Source organism: Calypte anna, chromosome 1 (assembly GCF_003957555.1).
Source record: "Calypte anna isolate BGI_N300 chromosome 1, bCalAnn1_v1.p, whole genome shotgun sequence".
NCBI classification, from domain to species: Eukaryota; Metazoa; Chordata; class Aves; order Apodiformes; family Trochilidae; genus Calypte; species Calypte anna.
In genome coordinates this window covers 20248551-20270978 of record NC_044244.1, presented here as the reverse complement: position 1 = coordinate 20270978, position 22428 = coordinate 20248551, and the positions used below count along the sequence as shown (strand labels likewise).

Genomic DNA, 22428 nt, shown 5'->3' with positions numbered 1-22428 from the left:
GCACAGCTGCATGGACAGCCACCTTCTGCACATCTGACTTCTCATAGACCACTGAGTTTCTTGTAATTTTTAATATTGTGAGATATGGTAAAAATCTTTTCTATTCTCTTCCTCTCAACTACTTTGTCTTTGCTTATTTGGCCTTGATCATATCCTTCAGCATCTTTTTTGCAGGTTCAAGTGTGTGGTTATTTAGTCTTGTATGTAAAGGTTTGTTAATAAAAATCTCACTGCCTTGGTTGCACATGTACTGTTTCTGAGTTCTGTGGCCTTTTTCAGGACATTGAGCATATTTTGGATAGTCAAAACTAGCTTAATATTTTGAGAAGGATCAAGATAGCTGCATAGTAATTAGTTTCCTTCCCTTTAGATCCTGAGGTGCTCCTCAAACTCTGCCTTTGTCTTCTGCAAATTTGCAGTGGTGCAAATCCATGTGAGGAAACATTGTATCCCAATCCTGTTTCTGTCTGATTTCCAAGCCAGAGGGCAAAAAATGCTATTCCCAGGGGGAAGACTGAAAGATGATACCTCTTGATATCCCCACCCAGTTAACAGGGCCAAGCTGAACAAGAGGGCTGGATTTTTCCCTTTCTCCTCTCCCTTTGGCTTAAGGGTTTGGGGAACATTTACCATAGTTTAAGAGGTTTGGGGCTGTTGTATGAGTGAATAAGAGAAACCACATGGTTAAGAGTGATTTAAGATCCTGTTTACCAGTGGGGAGCCCTGTCCATACCTCTTTCCTGCATCTGACTGCACTAAAAGCAAGGTCTCAGGTATCTGTGTTCTTCTCTTCAAACCCAGTGTGGGATGTCTGCTATGTATGGAAAAATGTAGTATACCACATAGTGGATTGCATTTTAAAGTTTTCAGAACATGGTTATGCCATTTAAGTGGCCATTGCAAGGGGGGCTGCTGTTTAATTTCTGTTAAAGTGGAGGCAAGCAGATATTCTGCTAGTTTGTATGCTGCAGTTCAGATCCTGGAAATAGCTTTGTCCCACATCTGAAAAGTTTGTGTGGCATTGGTTCATCCTGGGATTTGAAGCATTTTGTGAATTCAAGATGCTCCTTGGTGTATTGTGAAACAGTAGGAGTAATTTAAAATAATACTTACAAGTCTGCATAGGCTTTTTATTTAGTTAATGAGTTTTCCAAATTAGGGAAGTATCTACAGATATTCCTATGGTAATTTTGATGTATTTCTGACTTGAAAAATGTGGATTTGAATTTAAAACTGTAGTTCAGATCTGCCTCGGGTTTTATCTTGGCTTTCATAAAAACAAAACCAGAATGCTCTCTCTGTTTTAACACTGCCATTGCCAGCAAGCTGATGAAAATCTGGATCTGCTTTTGGAACTTGTGTAAGGAATACATAAGTTAATTATTATTGTAGTATTATCCATAGTTGAACACTTCTTGTTGCTTTGTAAATCTTGTAGAATTATCAGTGGTCATTCTTTAGAAATTTCACATTTTCTTGGGGACAAACCAGACAGAGAAAAATCTTCTTGTCAGGCAACTAAGGACAATGAAAAGCTCAGCCTGAGAAGTGATATTTAATTACTTACTGCCTAGACAAGCTTGTAAAACAAATTTAATTACGTGAAACAGACAAGCTGCTGACCTCCACTTAAAGTCCTGTGTACATAGGGTGACCTATGAGTCTGACCTGAGATTGAAAGGAAAGAAAAAGGCCCATGTTTCCTCTTGCATGCCACCAAAGAGCAGCTGTGCTCTGTACCCTCCCTGGGGAAACAAATGCATTTGCTGCCTTCCCCAGTCATGACAGGGAAACCAGAAGAGAAATTTAACCAAGACAAAGGTTGAGATGAGTCCAAATGCTTCTTACCACAGGAATACTGAATTCAGGCCTATTTGTTCAACCTATCTGCCAGTTCCTAAATTCAGTACCCCACAAATATTTTTCCTGTTGTGTGAGAAGCCTGCTGTTGACTTACGATGATGAAGATCATAGAATCACAGAATGGTTTGGGTTGGAAGAGACCTTATAGATCACCTGGTTCCAACCCCTCTGCCATGGGCAGGGACACCTCTCACTAGACCAGGTTGTTTGAAGCCCCATCCAACCTTGCCCTGGACACTTCCAGGGAGGGGGCATTCACATCTTTTCTTGGCAACCAGTTCCAGTGTCTCACCACTCTCACAGTGAAGAATTCCTTCCTAGCAGCTAAATAATATTGAGCAGGTACTCTACTTGTATCCTAATATCCATAGTTTAACTGTCTGTCTGTCATGACAAGGAGCTGAATTTAGCTCTTCAACTGTCTTTGTGAGAGGGGAAGTGTTCCTCATTTGTTTACCTCAATGCTACAGGATTGCATTGCAATCCAAAAATAAACATGCTTGCCCAGGTGGGGCATTTCTAAGGCACAAGCACATTGCACTTACCCAGAACTTGCTGTGGAATTGGGTTGTAACTGATGGAAGTTGGTCTGAAAAGTGCAGAGTAGACACCCAATATCTTTTTAGAAAGTTAAAAGAGCAAATTGGTCCTGGGAAGATCTTTTTGTACAGAAGTGGAATGAAAACCTTGCAGTGAATGCCAGAGAACAGAAAAGACCTCCTGATAGTTGTCTGGGAACAGGGAGAACATATCATGCTGTTGCAGAGATGCAGGGCTAGCAGTACAAATGTACTTTCTGCTGACGTTTTGATTCCAGCCACCTACGTAATGCTCAGACCCTCAAACTCAAGCAGATAAAACTTGGCAAGCTGGAGCGTTTACCCCTCCCAGCAGTGGCTTTTTTCCTCTGTGTTGGAATTGGCAGCTCAGAAACCAGGGCTCCTGAGAGGATATCTCTGGTTTACAGCCCGATGTGGAAATGTAAGCAGCCACCTATTGCAGTTTATATTAGAGTGTGGCACTTCATCATAAAGGCTTGCCAGCCTCAGTTTATACTGAATTAATATATAGACCTTATGATTCTGTTTTGGCATGAAATTAGGCAGCAATATATGCCTGGCCTGAAAGATGAACCTGCTTGTCTTAGATATTTTCCTGTCCTCATAACTAATTGAATTCCAGGAATATATATATACAGTGAGAAAGGTACAAGCCTGTAGAATTAGCATATCTATAATGCATATGTACGTACACACAGGAAAAATACCTATATCCTAAGGAAATATATCTAAATTTAGGAAACTGTGACTCTTTCTTATAAGCTTATAGTGTATGTTTGTGTCCTTATGTTTTCCCTGTAAAATACAAGTTTGCTTTTCCCCAGTATTAAATTGATCAGTACTCCTTACACATCACTACTGAAGATTGAGATTTGTATTATGGAGAAACCAAACCAAACAATAAAATACTATTCCTCCCGGGAAAGCTGGAAAACTTTATAGATCATCTGCTGCAGATATTGCTCATTTTTACAAGGAGTTGAGCAGAATTGTGGTGATACTTACTCAAGAAAAATGACAAATTGTGTTGTTTTTTCTTCTCTACTTAAATTCCCTTAGATGAATTTTCAGGGGGAAGTAGTGCAGCAGGAATTTAGTGCTACCATTTTTGAGTCCCATATATGACAGTCCAACATTATACCTAAAGGTTGTTCTCCATATGTCCTGCCCTCTGTATAATTTTGGCATGCGTTTTGTATATTGGTTCTGCTTTAAATGAGCTCTGCAGAAGAATTTGCTGTCAGGTCTGGGAATGATAATGCAACACCTTAATTTTCCATATTACAAAATGTTCTGAAGTGCTTGCAGAAGGATCCCACTTTTGCATGGAGTCAGCTGGTGTAATTAGGGTGTGATGCAATTATTTCTTTACTGTCCTGAAGCCATCCCAAGAACCACAAAGGCTCATTGCTTCTTAAATGTTGCCTTAACCCTTGGCCAGGTGGGTGTCACGTCTTTGGGTTTTTTTCCAAACTCTTTGTGACAATTGGAGTCACAAGATCCCAAGTCACTCTGCTCATAGGACTGCAGCTCAACATGTTCCTTTCTTGTTTTTTAGGAAGATCAAATGCTGTTCAAGAATGTGATTTTTGGGGGTCAGGGGTTGTTCTTTTTTGCTATGGAAATATATAAATGCCATTTACTGTCTTCTACTTTGTGAATCAGAATCTGAAATTATTTCTTTTGGCCAGCCTAATATATTCTCTCATCTTTCCTCTTCCTTCTGGAAAGTTTTGGCCTTTCCATGAGCTCAATTCCATGAGGAGCAGAAGTTCTGACCACTGAGAAGAGCAGTAAAAATCTGCAAAACTGTCTTTGCTTAGATTTTAGAAAGGATTCTGTTATAAAGGTGCTGACTTGTACAACGTACTTCTTGTTAAGATGACAATTTTTGCATTTTGAAATAATTTAAAGAACTCTATCTTCATAGATACCCTTTAAATGTGGATGTTATGTTTCTAAACATTTGCCAGTTCTCATGAAGGTCGCATGAGCTGTTGCTGATCTTTCTCTGACTGTTTTGGAAAAATATTTTTGGAAATTGAAATGCACTTAGGGTTTTTTTAGTTTGTTTTTACTTGAGAAGAGCTAAGACAGCTTAATAGGGAGGTTTTTGAAGGCTGTCAGTGTAGAAAATGTCCATGCATGTTTAATATTTTTTCTCAGAAGCTGTCAGTGATTATTTTGATTTTGCTTTCTTTCCTGAATACATTTATCCATTGAAGACCATATGTTTATTCTCTTTGCCACTCATTTCACCCCTTTGACTATTGTGGCATCGAAAACACGAGTTATAGCTATCCAAATCCAGATTAACATCTTTTGTCACCATTTCTTTTCTTCTGTATAGGTATCTATGGTGAATTTTCCAAGTATGGAGTGGGAAGATAATATACTTATAGTACATCCTTATACTATAAGTTTCATATTTTTGATTTTTTCCTTAAAAAGGCTGAGAGGACTTGTTGAATGTCTTCCCAGATGTGTGAATGGCTAGTTCTTTAAAAACTACTTTGACAGCAAGATGCAGGCATTTCTCTGCTCTCTCTGCACACATCAGTAGCTCAGATAAAAACATGGCTTGAATAGGCATGTGCAAGAACTGTGTTGCCAAAGGTTGGAGCCTAAATAGTGGGAACAAATTGAGGGCTTTCACTATTTGTTTTCTTTCAATTTTCTTCTAACAAACATCAGTTTGCTCTGATGTTGGGCATTGTCTCTAAATTAACCAAAATCTTCTTAAACTACATAATTACTAGGAAACTGTGGGCACTGTATAGATTTAGAAATTAATAAACACATGTAAATAAAAACAACTGAAGGTTTACATGAACCTCACATACAGGGTATTCTGGAATGAGAAAGCATTTAATCCTCTTACATCATGCTAAAGGCAGGTTCTCCAGCAGTGAGCTTGTATTTGTTATTGATTTTGTTTAATTTTCAACTTTGGACCCAAGCTGTTTAAACAGATGACTCCCTGCTTTTATCTGAGTCAACTTCCTCATGCTTTCATCAAGGCAAAAGAGATTATTTGACTTTCTGTCTCCTAACACAGCATTACAAGAGAGTCATATGTTAAGTGACATTGATGGATTCTGTATCAGGGAATGGCCACCCAGCACTTAAACAGCCTGCAATAGTTCCCTGGCAAAGACAGAAGCATCTCGTTCTTATTTATTTGGAGGATATTTATTAGTATTCATTACAATAGTATTTACTCTCTAACAGAATCTAATGCATTTCAGAACTAGATTAGATGTGGGTATGTTTGAACTGGAGTAATACTATGCAGGCATAATACAATTTTGTGCTGGCACTAATCCTGTACCTTAATAGCTTCTTTCTTTTTCCTGGACACACAATATTTGTGAACAGATTAATACCTGGCAAGAGGAAACCTTCTCTTCAGACTTGCAGTGTAGTTGTGAGACTTCAATAGCACCTGGCACTGAGTCAAGCTCTGGACATACACAAGGTTTCCTGGTGGAAGCAAAATCTCCATTTATCTATGGCATCTTATTTATTTAAAAGTTAAGATGGAGGCAGTGAATTAACTAGTCAGCTCTGGTTAACACTAGTCAACTACTGGACTGTAGTGTTAGCAGACTGCAGTGCAACTTTCTCTGAGCTTTCTTGACTTCTGTGCTCCAGATGAGTAGGTGAAGTGATAAAACACCTTTTGTAGGTCCTGAAGAAGATTAATCCCAGAGAGGAACCACAGATGTTTTCTACTCTCATTTAAGATGTGGAAAGAGGACTTCAAACTCTAGCAAATGACCTCTCCCAGACATAGTCTCAATTCACAGCTGAGCAGGCAGTGAAACCCTCCCAGGGTTTTCATGCAGGAGGCACATGACTCCCTGAGAGCAATGGAGATGTATTAACTCCTTGTTACAGCCATACTTCTCTTCACGTTGTTGTCCTTCTGAACAAATGGTACTTTATGTAGAGACCTCCATTTTGGTAGCCTGGGGGGAGCAGCAGTGCAGGTGATTCTGGGCTTGCTGCATTGAACCCCAAAAGCCCAGCACAAAGTCATCCTCCCAGTGTGGGTCAAGGATTCCTCCCAAAAGGAGTGGCCTGGATGGAGCCCAAGTGAAGGAGGGAACCACACAAAACAGGAGGTGCAATAAACTCAGGAATGATGCAAGAATAAGGCATTCTCAGCTGTTTAATTTTTTCATTGTTAACTGCTTAAAAAGAACTGCTGCAAAAGATCAAGGCACTTGCAACTACTGAAGGAGCATTTCATTGCATACTGAATGATTGTATTTCTGGACTAAAATCAGCACAAGGCTGCAATTGCACCTAAAAGATGGTGTGCCTTGGCCTTTGCTTAGCTGTGGGTAGTCTGACATCTGGACACATTGCAATCTTATTTGCAGCCTACAGTAGCTGTGTATGTGTGTCTTTACTATAAAAATTCTACTGCTTTATGCAGTTCTTGGCACCTATACACATGCACTTGCAGGTTATTTTCCATCGTGATATATTTCACAGGCAAGATCTGGATTTTAAAAAGTGTTAAGCCTAAAATGAGAATATGAGTCCTGATGCAGATGCTGAATCGTTGTTTCTATTAGTGGTAAATAAATAAGTTAGGAAGTAGCTAAGCTTTTTGCTGGCCAAATTAGCTCTGGTTAAGTTAATCACAAGTTACTTGTGTCTATCCTCCATAGCACATCTGTTTACTGAGAATCTTGTGTATATGCTGAGAACAGCAGAGGGAAATAAGAGCTGGAGGTATTTTGTTTTGGTATCAGAGACTACTGATATATTTTTGAGGTTTTTGTTTATACCTTGTAGTGATATATAAAATAGGATCACAAATAGTGTTTATAATGATCTGAACAGGCTCAATTCCTGATATACAGCAACATACATACTTTCCTTTTTTTTTAAAAAAAATATGCCCTTAAGTCAAAGTCATTCTCTAGCAGAAATGCCTGGAGCCTTTGAAAAATCCGATCTCATCAAGTACACCAGCAGTATTAAAATAGTGTATCCTAAATCTCAGTCATTTAGAAATTATCTGTGCCTGAAACGAGAAAGATGAAATGAGAAACTCACCAATTAGTATAAATGTCTTAGTAGTGAAGAGACTTCAAAGAACTTGATTATATATTTGGTGGTTTTGATATTTTTTTTCTGAAATGCACCCAAATTGGAGACAACTTTAAACACCTTTTTATGATAATATTGGAACTTTTGAAGCCCTTTTACCATTTGTGTGCAAACCAAATGTAAGGGCCCCATTGGAAAATATTTTAAAGCAGTCGGTGTAGTTTTCAGAGATTTAAAGTCTGAAAAGGAAACACAAAGTCTTAGTCTACTTTTGCTCTTCTGCTGCTGCATCACTCTTTTCTTTTATGTGCACTGTGGGCCCATGTTTGATGCAGCATTTAATCATGTTCCCCAAATCTTGTGGTATGGCAAGCCTTGCTATGAAAGCATCATGTTTTATGTCTGTATCTGACCATCTCTGCTCACCTATGCAAGATGTTTAGGCCTGTCTTGTGATCAGATGGTATCAAACAACACCACAGGATCCAGTAACACTTGAATTTTCAACTTCGATTGACCTGGCATGGAACTGAAGTCTCAAGCCCTTCATAGGAGGCTCCCTCACATGAAAAGCATCCCAGCCTTGAGCTGCTTTAATCCCATGGCAGGTTATACCAAGGGGCAGATGGCATTTCCACCTTTAAGTCCATATTTGTATTGCACAACATCTGGCAACCAAAAAAGTTTTAGTAAAAAGTAGCATTAGAATAGAGAGTCACATGCTGCACAAGGGATAGTTTGGAAAGAAAACAAGTATTGTATCCTCTTTTGTGCAAATCCCCACTCTGTGGCCTGGGTTTCCTAGTAACAGATACAGCTTGCTTTTAAATTTGGGTTATTTTGTTGAATTTTTTTTTTTAACAATGTTTCCTGGTTTCCACAGAAATTTGAGCAACACTGGGGCTTGTATTGGATGTTCTGCAAGGGACATTGAACGAGTAATTCAGATTTAAACCTTTTGACTATGCCACTGCATACTGATGATGTCAGTAGGATTTCTTATCGCTGCTCAACATCCTTTGGGTTTTCTGCTGGACTTGGAAGTAAGAAAAGAGCAATGCATCAAAGCAAATGTTATCTTTTTTTTAGCAGCACATGTACAAATATTGGTGCAGTGCTGATAGTTTCCATATTAAGTGCCAGCAAAAGTGTTTTTTGTTTTTTGTTTTTGTTTTTTTTAGAAAATACACCTCAGAGCTGTAGGTTCAAAAATGCATGGTAAGGCAAAAAGGTGAATAATACATTTAAATGATGAGGGTTCAAGTGGGAAGTGGAGGAGAGGCCTAACTACAGTCTCATGCTCTGCTGTGGAAACAGGAGCAATTCCAGATTTATTTTAAAGAAAAGATAAGTGAGGGTCAAAGGCTCTTTTCTCTCTCTTACTTTATCAAATTTGTCCCTCCTTAGCTTTTTATTTTTAATCCTCCAGCATTTTTAAAAATTACTCTTATGAAAAATATAAATGTAATTATATATAATGTGTATTTATAATAAACTTACATGTAATTATGTAGCTTTCAAAGATAGAATAAAAGCCATTACTGAAATAAGAAAACAATTTTCTGTCACCTCTAATAATGTTTTCCACATCCTTCCATTCCAAAATAGAAGTGAATTGGATCAGCACGAGGAAGCTGTTCATATTGGTTCCCAGCTGTGCACATGTCAGTGGAGATAAATCTCATGTCCTCAAATATTACCCTTTCCCAAGCACCAATCTACACACCCCTCAATTCCAGTTTGCCAGAACCAAAGCTTTCCAAGGTGTTCATCTGCTCCCTCAGCAAGGTTTAAGGTTTCACAAAGTGTATGTACAAGGAGGTTCAAGGCCCATGTGAATAAATAAAATAGCCTTAGCTGCTGTAAATAGCAACTTTTTTTCCATTCTTTCTGGAGAAGCAGCGGTCAGGTCAGGGATGCACATTGATTTTCATGGTTGGTGCAGGTTTTCAGTGCTTTTCTAGTCCTGTCTCTGTCCACTGGCCAGATGGGTCATTAGTGGCTGATGCTCTGGGAGCAGAATTGGCTTTCAGATCAGACCTGCAGGAACCTCATGGAGGTGGAAAGGGGCAGCTGGAAGCCCAGCTTTTGTCCTTGGGTCACTCATCTCCATAATACGTACCGAATCTGAGTAGAGTCTCAGTTGATTTTTAGTTCTGGGCTGCAGTAAATGCTGTGTCTATCATATTAATTTATCCCTCAGCCCAGAAAATTAGGAAGAGTATCCTGCCTCTTCCCTCAAACAATCATTTTTCAAGGCTTCAGGTGGAGTTTTGATGACATGTTTTTGTGTAGCTGTTTTTTCCAGAAAGGGGAAAAACCTTAGGTTTCCTGTAAAAAAAAAAAAAAAAAAAAAAAAAAAAAAAAAGCTGTTTTTGCAAACAGCTTTTGCTTATTTGTTTTGTAAAAGGTGTGTTTGTGTGAGTGCTGCATATTGCTTCTTGGTGATTTGACCACAGTAAGGCCATCTGTGCTTTTGTGTCACATGCTTTACTTTGCAGAAGTTACCTCTGGGTTATCATAACACCAGTTCTCCATTAAATAACTGGCTATGAAAAAGGTTTAAATAAAATGCCTTTGGGAATAGTAAATGACAAACTTCTCTGAACGTGGTTTATGAGAGCCTTGCAGCCCAATCTTCTAAAAGAAGCACCCACAATCTGGCTTTATAGCTGATACACAACTAGCTGGCATACAAAAACCTTCCTAGCATTTCAATTTACAACCTGTGATACATAGGGTTCTTTCTTCCTTGTAATGCTTTAAACTGAAATTGAATTTTAAATTAACTTGACACCGTGCTGTTTTCAAGTCAGATAAATAACCGTGTTCCTTTTCCCTCCGCTCATAATATATTTGATATCTTACTATGAAAGCATTTTCTGAATTGGTATTAATATTATACATTTGCCTGTCCTCACTTTTCAGAGCAAAAAAGCGAAACAACTCTGCAGCCATAAGAAGCATTGTTTGTACTTTGACAGTGATTTGGTTTTGTAGTTTAGGAATTTTATGGGTTTATTTCTGTTGCTCACTGTAAAAAGTTGTGGTTTATATCTATGGTTTTTCAGATAACTTTGATCAAACACTGGCCTTCAGAGTTATGTTCTTTGAGCTACCATGAGTGTAGGTAATGTGCATTTACTTTAATTCATTGGAGGGCTACATTCTTTACTTCAGTACCCCCATTTACACCTTTACAACGTTAATGAATCAATGTCTTAAGTTCCCAGACTGTCATGTTTTGCAGTTTTGGAGTGCTTTGAAATTTCTGAGTGTTTGCTTGCTTTTAAGCTTTTAGACCCACACTGTAGACATGTAAGCGCCTGTGTAACCCACCAGGTACTTATGAACATGGTCAGTGGTGTCTTAATCTGAAACTTGATACCAAAATCTTTTTTACAGTTAATAGATGAGTCTGTTAGTATGAATACTATGAAAGAGCTGCCTTTTAAGAAAATATTTTTATCTATATATTTCTAAAGAAAAGTAAATAAATACCTTTGTTTCTGAATGTACAGGTAGAGTAGAAAAGAAGACTTCTACAGGAAAAATTGTGATTTTTTTTTTCCTAATTCTCACACATTATTAAACAAAGCTTTCTCATAAAGCTGTATCTGGAAGAGCTTATACTGAAGGACATACAATGGCATAATTTAAAATGTTGGCAAGCTGGGCAAAATGTATTTCTTCTGTTCCTGGTAAAACATGTGGCTAACACCATGGGTCTGTAAGTGTAACTTGAAATAAAGTACCCCTCCCTCCCTTCTCCCCCAGGAAGGTGTTCTCCAAGCAGCTCCCATTTTGTACTCTGTGGCTTCCTGCAGGGCAGTAGCATTCCAGAAAGAGTTTCATCAGCCCGAGGCTTTAATAGTGGTCAGGACAGTCAGAAGGAAAAATTACCAAACACTTTCCCTCAGAGGCTTAGGGCTGGAATTGTAAACCAGGGGCTTCTAGGAGCATATTAAAGATCACTGCTTTCCTTGCCCACTCTTTCCCTATTCCTTCACTTGCCCCATAGCAGTATCACCTGAAAGCCTGACTCTGGTTTATTACGAAGCACGATGAAGAAATATTTGGAATATTTAATTTCTGAAAATACCTAACTCTACCTTAAGCAAGACAAGACCAACTCAGACAGAAATTGTTTTAGGGAAGAAATACCACATGAAATTGCAAAGTTCTCCTTTGGTCAAATAACACTGAAATACCAGAGCCTTAGTTCAGTTGCTTTTCATTGTCTTACACTGCTGTCATCTCTTCTTTCCTCTTTCCTGCACCACTCCCCCAAGGTATTCAAATGGAAAAGCTTTCTTTCAGAGCTGCTTACACAAAAAAAGCCTTCCGAAGCAGAAAAGATTTTTTTCTGATCGAAAGCATCTTGGTGTGCTCTGATCTTTCCCCAAACTTAGTTAAATGTGCAGGAAAAAGACTTTCACTTAGCACCCTTTGCAGTTACAGGTCCTTTTGGTAGACGTTGTCATTGCACATTCTAGGGGTGTGTGTATATAGGAGGATTTGTTAGATCTGTGGCCAGGATATATGCCAAAGAGATTAGACTTCATCTTTCATCCCAGGGAGAAGAGAGCCTAAATGGGTTTATCATGGGGTTTTCATTCACTCTGTCATTTCTCTCTTCTTTATAGTTCATTGCCAGACTTCAAATTTCTCCCGACAGCAATGCACACCCTTGCAGCTGGCCCTGCATAATGATTCCCTCCTCCTAGACTGCCCCAAGAGGGGATGCATAAATCTCCTCTGTCAGGGTGCTTCCTTTAGCAGACACTGCCCCTCTCTCCCTTGGAAAAATATCTGTCCCCTCCACAGCACTCTCATTTACCCCCTACCAACTTTGCCTGCTGAGCCAAGATGCTGCCTATGACCATTAGGCTAAACATCAGGAAACGGTTCCTTTTCTGACAAAAATGCAACCTTTTTTTTTTTTCCCACTAATGACAATTATTAGTGGAAATTGGAGCATCTTTGGCAATTGTATGTGACAAAAACATTATACTGTACTGCAACCAGCTCCCGTGACAAGACCTGACTGATGGATTCAATTAGGAGCTGGGGGATGAGAAGCACAGTCAGGAGCAAGAACTTGTACTGAAATACAGGTCTTTAAGAGGTCTTAAGTTAGAGATCCCCACGTTCTCTGAGGCCCTGTATTAATTCAAAATGATTGCTTCAAATCATTGAGTAAGGGCAGTGCTGCCAAATCCAGGGCTGAACTCACCCAGTGCATTGGCAGTTTATAAATCAGTCGGGACCTGTGGACTGTTTACAGAGTATTGTTTGAAAATCTCTCTTAACCCTCCATCCTCATTTATAGCAGTGGAATATAACAGCTGGCTAAAAATCCACACAGGAGTCGTTTGAAAGGCAGCAAGGTCTGTTCCTGTCCTAAGGATGAAAGCAGGCACAGGATGAATGTGCTGCATATGGGAAGCACTTTGTCATCCTTTACCTGCAGGAAAGGGATAGGTGAAGGTCAGCCTCTCTTCCAAGAGTCTCTTCCATGAAATAGTAGATTTCTTAAATAGGTACTTGCTGTTAGCAACATGTTGATAGTCTGATATTCATAGTTGCTTTCAGAATTTAATGATGTTTTTCTTCAGCTGCGAGTATTTATTTGGCTGTTTTTTCTGCTGCTGTCCTTATGATGATTCATACTGCTGTTATTTTAAAGAGGAGGATAAACTATAATTGTTTATATACAAACAGATTATGGCATTGGCTGCCAGAAACCAATCTTGCTAATAATTGTCTTGCTAGGGTGTCTCCTTGTTTCACATTTTGGCTATGGGAGAGAGCAAGCTTAAATTTTATTCTTCCTTTCCAAGTGTGCTCAGAGCTAGTGCTATTTTTCTTCTCTGCAAATGCTGGCAATTGATTATAAAATGTCAGAGGGGTCAGCAGTGTAAGTGACCCTCATTTGGCCAGCTGAAATAGTAGACCAGGCTTGCTTTAGGACACGCTGCAGTCATTGACAGGTTTTGCTGCATCTGCAGCCAACTCTGTATCAATAACAAGTAAAAAATAGTGGATGGAGAAGAGTGGATTGTAACTATAACAGTGCTCATTCCACTAAATTTATTTGGAAAATGGTCATTTTTGTGTCCATGCTATTTTGTACTCTTTGTGAGCTTCTAAATAAGGATTGTGGTTCCAGGGTTTGATTTGAGCAGTATCGACTGTCCTCCTTCTAGAGAAGCAAACAAGACTTCTCAGTGCTGCTGGGGGGCTAACTCTTGAACTGATTTCTACCATGCCATACTTGCTATACATCAGGAATCCCACTCTCATTACTGAATGTGCAGAACTGCATCCCTGCAGCAGACCTGCCTGACAGCTGTGCATCATAAACACCTATTCCCAACATGCTTAAAATTTGACTTTGCATCTCAGCTACTCCCACATAATATTTTGAGCTTTGAATCAAACTATGAGGGTGTTGAAGAAAAACCCTCCACAGCTCACAACAGTCTCTTAAACTCTGCTGGAGGCTAAGGCTCAGCTTTGAAACTACTGATGTGATTTATTTCTTTGAGAGAGCTTTACTAGAAGTAAGGTGTAAATGCTCTGTATTGTATCTGTGACTCTTGAAAAATGAAGGAAAAAAGACTGTGTATCCCTTTGCTTCGTAGACCATTGCATAACCTTGCAGCAGTAGCAGTGATAAAGTTTGATGGCCAACATGCCTGTTGTGTTTAGAAGTTATCTGGAGTCCTTGGAGAGGAGGGGAAAGGAAAGGAGAGGAAGGCAGAGGTGACAGGACCATTAGATTTTGCAGAGCAAGAGAAGTATGGCTCTATTTAACTTGGGAACTTTAGAGTCCCATATAACTTTTCTTCAGCTTAGCAATGGAAAATTTCTGTTTATATTTTATTTTAATATCTTGTCTTTCTGAAAGCTTAGGCATGGAATTCTTGCACTTCATTCCCCGGATATCTCATCGATTAAATAATGTCTCTATTTCTCTCTAATGAGAACAAGTACAATGTGAAACAGAAAAAGAACTTTCAGCACTGTTCAAGTTTTTCTTGGGTTTGGTATTTCATCAAGATACATGAGTATGCTTAAGGATTTTGATGGGGGGAAATAACAAGAAAGTGTCTTCTGGGAGGCTCTTGGAAAAGTCAGCTTTTTACTGCTCAGCAAACCTGCCAGCCAGCTAAAAGTTTTTGCTTGTTGATGTGATGGAGGCATCCAGAGCTCAGGGCTGGGAGCTGGCTGTGTGATGCTCTGCAGGGGAAGTGGGCTGGTGTGTGACCTTGTGCCTTGGTAGAAGGGGAGGTGTTACTGGGAGGACTGTGCTGGCAAGGAAAGGTGTGGAATGGGAGGGGGATCCCACTGCTGTTGCTGCAAATGGGTCTGACAGCTGCATGAGAAACAAGAACAGAGGCTGATTTTGCAAACACTATCCTGCCTTTGGAATCACAGATAGAAAATGGATTAATGTTGGGAGTTCTACTGTAAACATCAACACTTTTTTTCCCCCCCTAACCCCTCCTAAGCATTACCCAATGGGAAACTTAGGATACATTCTCTTAGTTTTCTTACCAGCCTATTTTTACCTAAATGTGTTAAATCCTGTCAGTTTGTGATATGTGAAAAGATACCACTGCTAATTTAAGATTAAAAATACCTTTTAAACAGTTTTAATGTGTAAAAATGCTGATAGATTTGGACTATTTAAAGACTCTGTCTTTGAGAAGATGCATACAGTAAAAATGGTAGTGATCATGAAAAAAAAGGTTGGCTTGTGTTTCTGAGAGGTACAAACCAGTCTTTGTTTCCTTTGGAAAAAAGCATAGGATAACTTGGGTTGGAAGGGATAACCGGAGGTCATGTAGTCCAACACCCTTCACAGTTCAGGGCCAGTGAGATCAGGTTGCTCAAAACACTTAAAATATGTAGCAGTCTACTCTACATTACTCAAAAGTATGTGGTAGTGATTTTTCCTGGGATTTCTTAAAGGAAAAAAATTGTATTGAAATGTTTCCTTTGTCTTCAGCTTTCAGGATAAAAAATATGGAGGCTCAGGAAAGAACTTTTTTGTGCATTTCCTTTTTTTTTTTTTTTTTTAATGGAACTAAAAATTTCACAGGGCTAAAGCTTATTTTCCATATGCAATTATTCCCCAGAAAGTTGCAGTAATCATAGATGTAGGCTTTTCAAGAATATGCCCCTAGAAGTTAATTTCTGAAGCAAAGGGAAACTGCAAGATTACATTGCTTTTGAAAATTGAGCCTTAATAAAAGGCATCTGTCCTTGAAAATGGATAGTGAACTATGTAAGGGTTTGGAGGGAAAGAGGAAAAAAGGAGATACTGGAGAATGATATTTGATGAATGTACATAGTAATTTCAGTCCTTGATTAATGCTCCTATTTGAAATTAGCACTGGTTTGTTTGGTCACAAAACCCCTGTTAGCTCAAAGTCTAATTCTTACCATAAAGTTTTGTCACAGTATATTTGTTATGGGACTATCCTTATATTCTCCTCCACGGCAGAGTTAGGATGCTTTGTAAATACCTTTCTAGGGTTTTTTGTGTCTCAAAATCTTCCTAAGTTGAGAGGGCTCCCCCAGTAGAGAGAAGCAGAGAACCAAGCTTATCGATAATGGCAGCTGTAATGAGTTTCCCCTCCTATAAGGCTGTGTTGAATCTCCTGAAGGCAGACAGTGTAAACATCCACCACTGGGTTTTAAATGTGAAATGTTGCATCATTCCTGTGCTGAGGGATTTGAGAGCCTCTTCTGTTATTCCAGGTGAGAAGAGCGAGGGGCACAGCCCAGGGCTCAGTTCGGGGGCTCGCCTGGTACCCGCTGCAGCACAGCTGAACAGGAGTAAACACTGACACTGCCTCATCTCCTCCTGACCCCTCAGCAGAAGTAGGTTCCTCTCTCTAAAGCCGTGGTGTGCACACAGACTTCTCATGCAAATTTTTTATTTTCTGGTAAGCTACTTTTTTCCTATTTTCAATATGCTGGATTTTTCTATATGGGAAATCATATTCTATTTTCTGGACAAATTTGTTGCTTTTTATCAAGACTTACAGGTACTGCTTGAGCATATAATAAATGTTTATTACTAACAATGGTGATAAAGCTTCTATGAGCCTGTCTTGCAGAAGGCATTAAAAATTAGTAAAGAAAAAAAAAGAGAACAGCTTGGCAGAGTTCTGTATTCATAAACCTATTTATAGATGGTATGCTGGGTAGGAAAGCAGGTTTGTGTCTCTGCCAGCAAGATGGTCCAACCTACTGCTGTGCTAGTGCTTGCCCTAATTTTGTACTTACATTCTGAGTCTCCCAGGGGGATGCTGAGCAGATGTGTGATTGACCTGAATCTCAGAGGTGTGCAGGTTTGACTGTGTCTCTGAGGACGATCGGAGAGATTCGATCAACTTCTTTTCCAGGACCTGTTCGTGTTGATTATGCATGTGTTGGCTTGACAGGTTTCTAAGAAACCTGCGTGTAAAACCTTCTTCCAACTAAGAGTTTTTTTATCCTCAAGTGGCCAAAGAAACCTGAAGCAAAGATTGACAGAGAGGTTGCCTGAACATGGCTCTGGTCTGTTCTGAAGCCTCAGTGTGGTTTAAAACTGATTTGGCAGTCAGCTGGTGCTGGCGGTGCTCCTGGAAGTGCTGCTATCAGGAGTGTTGGTTCCAGCCTGGTGTGAGTGTGGCAGGAAAGCTGAAGCATTCTGCTGGGATCTCCTGTGCCACCTCCACCTCAGCTGTCATTAAAATAGTTGTCCATAGACTGTACTTTTTGGAAGATAGCACTTAGCTCGTCCAGCAAGAGAAACACGTGTCTCCTGTCCCACATCAGAGAGAAACAGTGGGAGAGGAAAATAAAACTTACAAACAGCCAAGTTCAGAAAACAAGAGCATTTGGGAGGAGGTTCATTTAAGTTTCTTTTTTTCTGGATGCTTTTGTGGATGAAGTTTTGCTTGCCCTTAAAGGGAAAGGGAGGAATGAAAATGAAGTTTTACATACATGTGAGCAGCAGAATGAGAAAAAGTGAAGACAGCAGTTCTAAAGCAAAAGAGTACATTCTGCCTTTGCACATTCACTTATGTACCTAAAGTAATTATTTTTCAAAATGTAGGAAAAAGCATGAAAATAGCCATTATTTAAGCTTATTTAGAAATACACATCAGGGGAGATGAATATCACTAAGGAACAAAGGTGGGTCCTGTAGGGGATGGGAATGTAAGGGTAGACTCACTGAAAGCAAGTAATAGTAGAGTAATTTTGCTGTGGAATTTTAAAGCAATTATGTGAATAACAGAGCATATGTCCTGAAAGTAGCCAGAAGTGCTTTTTTGTGGGAATAGCTAACATGGTTTCAGAAAGTCTCTGCCTGGCCAGGGTTACTGCTTCCAGAGCTGAGATGGTGCTGGCACTCTCATGTTTGGCTGGGCATCGCTGCCTTGCTGCAAGTCAGCCTTTTGCCATCTCCCTCTCCCATTGTAAATTAAAAAAAAAAAAACCAAAAACAAAAAACAAAAAACAAAAAAAAAAAAAAACAAAAAAAAAAAAAAAAACAACAACAAAAAAAAAAAACACCACAAAAGTGAGTCTGATAGTACCCAATGCTTGTTTCTATGTCTGATTGGAAAGTCTGATGTTCAAAAGGTGCTTCGTCTTAGGTTTTGAAACATTTTGATAAGTTTCATTAAACTACATCAAACTTTTACTGAAGGTGTGGCAGGTTTCACATAGCTGGACTGATTAAAGGTAGTATTTCAAGAAGCTTTCACTGGTCTAATTGTTTCTTGAGCTCTGTTCATTTGAAAGGAAGATTAGCATCCTTGTGCTTTTCAATAAAATGAGCTGTGAACTAAAAATCCACTGTCAGCAGTTTGTCTTGAACACCAGAGCATGTGGCTTGTTGCTGTACAGAACAGGGAGGATTATTAAACCTGGATATTAATTTTCTGTGTTCCTTCTTCATAAAGAAAATAGTAAATGCTCATACAAAGGGAGATATAGTTTGTGGAATTCTTCAGCATTGCCTTTCATATTATTCAATTCTGAACTTAGAGGCATGAAGTGTTTCTTGGTGTTAGCTGTGCTTAAGTATAAATCATGTTGGTTTTTTTGTGCTTTTTAAAAAAACTGTTGAAGTACCTACCTACACGGTAGTGCATAAAAAGAGACCCAAAAACTATGAGATCTCTGCTAAACTTCCTTTTCTTCACGGAAGCTTTTCTCAAACTTCAGTAGTCTTCAAAGTTTTCCCTTTATTTGGGTGGCCAGCATAAGCATTTCTGCAAATTCATTTCTTGTGAAGATTTTGCCGCTAAAGTTGTTCAAGTAAGCGTAGCTGCAAATCTGATTCACTTGGATGGCAATGAACTTCACATGTAAATCGAGTTTCTAGTAAAGTCCTCATTGTGCTAGAAGGTGCTAATGGCTGCCATCAATCAGGGGGCTGGTAAAAGTTGTTCTCCCCCTCTCCTCCTGACTAAATGAGACAGCAATTAAATGCCCTTTTGTTGAGTGATAGCTGAGACAATGGAAATCAATGTCCAAAGCACAAACCAGAATGGCAAGTCTTAAGTATAAGCTAAGCCATGTGTCCCAAGGGATTGGCATGTTGATTTGCTTACAGCTGAGAGGGTATATGAAAGGAATAACTGGGAGTGTAGACAGCAGGGGCAGCAGTAATGCTCCTTGGAGCAAAGCCAAAAAGGGAATATTTGCTGTGAAGACTTCTCAGTGGGGTCTTGCTTCCATGATCTTGCCTCTATGCCATTCAGGATCAGCAAGTGGTATAGATGTGATCCGGAACAGACCCTGACATAAGATCATGATCAGAAAATATTATATTAATTTTGTTTGTGGTATGCTTTTACATTGGCTGCTGGAGAACAGACGGTATCTGATCTGGTATGAAGCCTACTGATACAAACTTTGCCTTTCAGCTTTTCTGAAAGTGGTTCAGCTGGCAAGGATGAGTTTATACTCGATCAGTATTGCAGTGGTTTAGTTTAGATCCCTGGAACAGGATTTGCTGCACTGTCAAGCCACATTCTGAGATCTTCCATACATCCTCCCACCCCTAAGTCCCACCACTTTGTTACAGAGTGCTTATAGGTGCAAGGGTTACTCTGATATCTCCACCAAGCAGAACTTAACTGTAAAAAAAGCCTAGTTTGCTCATCCATTTTTTGTTAATGAAAACAATCCCTTGAGACCCTTTGTACTGGTTAATATTTTTGTCCAAAGGACCATGCAGTTAATTAGGTGGTGAATGTGTTTTCCCTCTCTTCTTTCCAGACCTTCTCCAAAGTTCATTATGTCAATGGGACACTTCCTTTTGACTCCAGCTCGGTCTTGCTGAAAGGGCCCTAAGTTACTGGAGTGCACAGGGCTCCATTGTCTCAAATCTGTGTGGGTTTTTTGTTTTTGTTAGGCTGGGTTTTTTTCTGCTTTTGTGCAAAACTGTAAATGCATTGAGAATAGCAAGCTATTGGATTTACTAATGACAAGGCACACTGCTGTCATGCAGATCATATGCTGCTGGCAGAGATTGTGGCTATATGATGTTTGCAGCTTAGCTGAATGGAGAGATAGTCTTCTGCAAGTTTAAGACTGCAAAAATAATGTTAAAGTAAGAAATTATTTTATTTTTGTGCCAGAAAAGAATTGCACACAGATGACAAGTTAGTGATACTATGCATTTGACTAAAAGAAAATGCATCTATTGCAGGGCTCTATATTGAATTTATTCTGTGTATTGTCACACCTCTTTTGAGGGTTTGAACCCTGTGTATTGGGAGGTCCAGAGAAATCACCAGGCATTAGGAGTGGACTCATACAAAACCTGCTAGCTGGTGTGTCTTGTATTTAACACTCTGTGATAAGACACTCCGTCTTGTCCTTGTGTCCTCATCAAGGGGACATTCTCTTTTCAAACTCATGTTCTACTGCACTCACGTTTAGTCTTCAGTTTTTATAGTTTTGACCATTACTGTAAATGGCACTGTTCACAATCCTTTTGTCTTCATTTCAGTTTAGGTGTTCACCTCTGACATTAACTCTTGTTATAGTCTTGACTTACACCTGACTTCTAAATCAGGTTTTCTATTAAAATAAAGCAGAGACCTAAGGAACCAGAAGAGATTTTGTATGAGTACACTGCATGAGTTACCAGCATGAGTATAATGCTTTGAACTCTTTAATGAAGACCTTGAATTACTGACGTGATCTTCACTAATACCGACACTGATACCTTCTCTTAAACATTGAGGCATTCCCTTTTATCTCAGAGTGTTCTATGTTTCTGTGATAATAAATATATAATAATAAATTCTACAATGCAGCCCAGATGATCATAAGCATAGAGAATGCAAAAGGTATCTCTACTGTTTAAAATTTAATTATTCTGTGTGTAATTTTGAATGATCATGGATTAATTTTTTTAAGCATCTACTTTAGCAGTCCAATAAAGCAAAGCCATTGACTGCTATTTGATGTGTCCATTACTTCCTGCAAATGCCTTGGAATACAATGGGGTAGCATGCAGACTTCAGAGCTGTCATGACAGGTATTAAGAACGTGTCAAATCCCAGTGATGACTGATAACATATCTGTCATTTGTGATGAGATTATTAGGAAAAAGAAAGTCACTTGGAGAAAGATACTCTATGAAAAAAGGTGGGGGAGGGGAAGAAAGGAGGAGAGAGGATTTGCTGTTCTTTAGAGCTGCCTGGTTTAATTAAGCCTTGTCTAGTCCATAAACAAGTCTATTAACTATGTGAATGCTTTGGCAGTTTATGTGCTTCAATGCCACAGCAGTAATTCCTTGAGATTTAGGTTTCTCTTTGGTGGATAGTTGCACTATAGGTATTGTGGCTATGATGAAGGTACTTGACTATGGAAACAGCTAGTGCAAAAGCACTACATTTTTTAATTGTTCTCTAATTGAGAGTTTAACAGAATATTGTGGAAGAAAGAATGCAGTGAGCACATAAGACATTTTCTGCATGGAAACTCTTCCTAGAACTGAGCAAGAAGAATTGATCACCAGTGCCATTTGATTTGCATCTTTGGCTAGCAAAAGGATGTGAGGGATTACTTTTTTATATATATCCTGGATGTGTATCTTGTGTGAGTGTGAAAAGAAGTCTGAGCTTTATCTGACTTGTAAATTTAGGTTTTGCTGAATGGGTCCAGTGTGCCTTTCAGGTGCTTTAGGCTAAGCCATAAATACATCAAATCTTAAAAGCGGCTCAGAGGTCCTTTCCAACCAGGATGATTCTGTGGTTCTGTGACAACAGAAGTAGCTTGTTCTACAGCTTTCTGGGAGTTCCAGGACAGAGAAGGTGACCTGTGTGCTTCTTGCTGTCAGCATGTTGGGTGCAGGAATATCCCCTGGAGTGGTCGAGCCAGTGTATACATCTCATACAGCCCCCCCATGCACATCCCCCAAGCTTCAAGCTGTGGGATAAGCTGTGGCAGGTCTGGTGATGGTACCGCCACGTGTGTGCTTGCAGTGGGATTCCTCATGAATGAACCATAGAGGAAGGGCATGGACTGGGTCCATTGCAGCATGCCCAAGGGCTCATACCTCATGGAAACTTGCTCTCCTGCCCAGGCCCTCAGGAAAGACTGTTTTTTTCTTTTTTTAATTTTTTTTTCTCTAAATGCATGTTTACTCCACCCACAGAGACCAGCTGAGCAAAGACCAAAAAGCAACCTGGAGCAAGGCTGCCAGGTTTTAAGTATAATGTCTTGTGGCTAAATTAATTTGCCAATATAGTTCTCTCAAGAGCCTTGTGGCAACCATCCCAAAACAACCAGTTTTAAGTATCTCAGCCTAAAGCTAGTTTAGCTTTAGAGTTGTTAAAAAGAACCTGATTGGGGGCTAGGGGTGTTTTTTTGTTTGTTTGATTGTTTTTTTTTTCCTTCCAGAGGCTGA

At 39.4% G+C, this 22428-nt stretch overlaps 1 protein-coding gene across 7 annotated transcripts in view; it reads left to right on the top strand.

The window, feature by feature from the left end:
* PLXNB2 (plexin B2) overlaps nt 1-22428 on the top strand; it is a 245272-nt gene that overhangs the window by 62372 nt on the left and 160472 nt on the right. For 6 of the 7 annotated variants that reach the window (XM_030448200.1, XM_030448145.1, XM_030448174.1 and 3 more), the window contains one exon: nt 16263-16450. The exons of the other annotated variant lie outside the window; for it this stretch is intronic. The gene's annotated coding sequence lies outside the window, so the exon portion shown is untranslated. The remainder of the gene's footprint in view (nt 1-16262; nt 16451-22428) is intronic. 7 annotated transcript variants of the gene reach the window in all.